Below are 3,735 nucleotides of genomic sequence, written 5' to 3'. Positions count from 1 at the left end.
ATGTCCAACCCAACATAACCCATGTACAACAATGGCCACCTTCTGATACCCCAACATCACCCTACCCTCTTTGACACAATCATGCACCCCCCCCCCCCCCCCAACAACTCCAATCTCTTACACAACACCCTACACCCTGCTAGCCACCTACAAAACAACAACAACAACAAAGGGCACATACTTAGCCAACACATCCCACATCCCACACCCTTGCCCTTCAATAATGGAGTCTCTTTCCTCTCCGCCTTTGTTTTTAAACCCTTTAAAGGTGCCGGTATGCTTGCTGCGAGTTGTAAATTACGCGCGTCACCGCGAGCAACCGACAGCACATGCTTGCTTGCAAGTATGATCACAAATGTTTGAAATTGCGGACAAACTCGAGACGCTCTTAAAAGTTGCTGCCATTGTCGTTTTCATATCAAGCACACGCGTGGAACTGCGCGGTCTATCTTAGATCGCCCCAGCGAGTTTGAAGATATTGCACCTGGCGCACGCTTTTGGCTGCCGTGTCCAACGCGCGCGAAATCGACATTAAATACGCATGTTAACGCGTTCATGAACGAATCGTGCACGCGCTCGCGTATCTTGCAGCAAGCATACCGGCACCTTAAATCAGCCACCCTGATGGAGATTGGCCTTGTTGGTCCATTTGGCCAAAAAATGGATCATGTTTCTCGTCAACGCTTTCCTCTGATATTTCGTCTGATTATATTGAGCATGCGATGGGATCATTTTTAATTCTGTTTTGCATGCTGCAGTGTTGTTCAATATCCTCATGTTTGTCAATAAGGGACTATAACATAATGTGACTTGATCAAACGGACTCAAGCCGGCCGAATCCGAAGTAGTCCCTTGCTCACGTAATAGTGCAGCACTATGCACTGCTTAGAAATACTCAACATAAACGGTTCACGCCCTGGGGGGTATTCAAGAACATGGTTAAGTGATCAATTTCAAAGTATAGCAAGTTAACTCAAATGTTAACTCGTAGGATGTGGTAAATCTGTTAATAGAATACCCATGGGTGTCATTTAATTCAGGAAATAAGGACTCCAGACATGGAGGATTTAGCACTACCTCAAGGTTAACTTAACCTGATTTACTACTGAGTCAGGCTCTGGGAATATCCTCCTGGTTCACAGCGTAGTGCAAAACTATGTAAGGAATCAAACAATGACCGGGAACTAAGCCTTAGAAATGGTTTGCTACCTACGTCGCTACATTGGTGTGTACGGGAAGATTTCAGACAGGGCCTGACTTACACGCTCAGGTGGGGGACAAGCTCAATATCCAACCTTCCGTCCTCTCCTTTTGCTTGGGGCCTCATGTTGCAAGGCAAGACATCATTTTCTCATTTGCAATCGGGGTGCAAATACACACACACACACACACACACACACACACACACACACACACACACACACACACACACACACACACACACATACATACACACACTGTAGTATTGTGTATTCTGTAGGTAATCTTAACTCGGTTTGATACTGAACCATGTTTTCAGAATACCTCTGGGGTGTAATTCCATGAATATGGTTAAGTGATAAGCCTGACTTAGTTAACCTGCACAAAGTGGTAAACCTCATAATAGCCTGAAGGCATTATTTAGTTGACAACAGGAGGAGTCCATGCTCTTCGATTAGATTATTTACTACTACTTCCAGGGGAATGTGCCAAGAACCTGGCTAAGTAGTAAACTAGGGTTAAAGGGACAGTTTGGTCAATTTCAACATGCAGTTGTAATGCTCACACTACCCTGGACTTGTCAGTACCTGAGATTTTTTTTCCTTCTTCTTCAGCCGTTTCCGAGATCCTGGTCATTGTAATGGGGGCAGCTCTTTGTTTACATTTCAAAAAAACATTTTTATTTATTCCCAAAAACATCCAAAAGGTTATAAAACATCAGCAGACAACTAGCAAACAGCAGTACCTTTTGGGAAAATATTTGGAGTTGGCCTATGTTTCATTTTTTAAAAATGTAAACAAACGCTGCCCCCATTAGAATTGCTCATATCTCAGAAAGGGCTGAGCCGAAAAATGTGGCATCACCAGGTACTGACAAGTCAAGGGTAGCGTGAGCAATACAACTGCATGTTGAAATTGACCCTGCAAATTGAAACTGTCCCTTTAAGTTAACATGGAGGTAGTGGTAATTAAATCATCTAATTGACTAGCCCAGAGTCCTCACGTCCTCACAACTAATTCACACATATGGGATATCTATTAGCAGATTTATGACTTAATGTAGGTTATCTTAGCCCGGTTCATCACTTTACCATGTTCTTGGAGTCTGCCCGTGGTTTACTTCTCAGACATGCTATTGGAATACCCCCCTGGAACGCTACTGCTATACATGGGCCTGTACTACAAAGCTGAATCAGGAGTAAACCAGGTTAAGTTAAGAGGTCGCGCGGTCTAAAAAGTCTACAAATTTGCCTTAAAAAGGTGTAAAATATGTGTCTGTCCCATGTCTAACAATTTTAACAAAGGTCTAAAATTCATTTTTGTCTGTTTTTCCCCCAACCGGTCTGCTGCGAAATGCAATGTATGAAACGTGACCGTCTATAGAAGAGCCTCGAGTCCTCATGAACTTAACCTGGGTTACTCCTGAACCAGCTTTGTAGTATAGGCCATAGGGGTGGGCGATATGGCAAAAATGAAAAAAAACTCAATATCGCGATTCACGATATAATATCGTCATATCGCCCACCCCTAATAGGCCATGTGTCTTCATTTGTTGTAGGCTATGGGTATTGATGGCCATTTTTGTTTTGAGGGATGCTGTCCTCTGCCTCCCTATGGCTGACTTAAGGTCACATACTGTGTCTTTGGTTATTTTTTCAAATCAACAACTTGTTATCGATGATTTGTGTGGGTTCACAGGATAATGCTTGAATTTTGGGGGGTTTATTTTGTTTTGTTTTTTTTCCGGGGGTTGTTTTACAGTCCTCTGATATACCTTCTGTCGGTTGCAAGGTACACAATAAATCTGCATACTGCCATTACCTTTTCAAATGGAGTTAGTTGTGTGTTTTGTTGGTTGTAGTGTATATCTGTATTTACACTCACTGTCATAATTGGCCAATACATCTAGAGACATAGAGCAGCCATTCTCAAACTTCAGAACACCAAGGCCCACTTTGAAATGTGAAAAAATTCTGGGGCCCACCAAACCATATAATATAACATACTAACTTATATTACTTATTTTAAATTATATTATGTTATTATATTATATATTATATTATATTAATTTATATTATAGCCTATTATTATTATATTGTTCTGATGAATAATAAGTTAGGGCCTATTTTCAGATAGTTGTGGCCACTGAGGGGCCTCCTAAATACTGAATATGAAATTAGCATGAAACAAGCCAGCATTCACTGCTCAGAGAAATATGCATCAGATAAATAGGCTACTAAATGCTCTATTAATAGTTAAGAGGAGATAGCCAACTGTAGCAAGCCAAAACGGCAAAGTTTCCTCTCACAATCGACTAAAAATGATTACAAATATCCATCCATATCCATACACATACATCAACATCATAAGCATGAAAACACACCATATCACGACGGCAGATAGAAAGTGTAACACTGTGCCTCGCGGGTAACGCGCTAATTAATGCACGGTAGAAAATTACTTCCGCGATTGAAATGACACAATGGGCCCTTCTCAAAACCTAGGACAGTGCACTTCCAAGTGAAGAGTTCAGAT

This window comes from Engraulis encrasicolus, chromosome 12 (genome assembly GCF_034702125.1).
Source record: "Engraulis encrasicolus isolate BLACKSEA-1 chromosome 12, IST_EnEncr_1.0, whole genome shotgun sequence".
NCBI lineage: Eukaryota > Metazoa > Chordata > Actinopteri > Clupeiformes > Engraulidae > Engraulis > Engraulis encrasicolus.
This window is presented reverse-complemented; position numbering follows the sequence as displayed.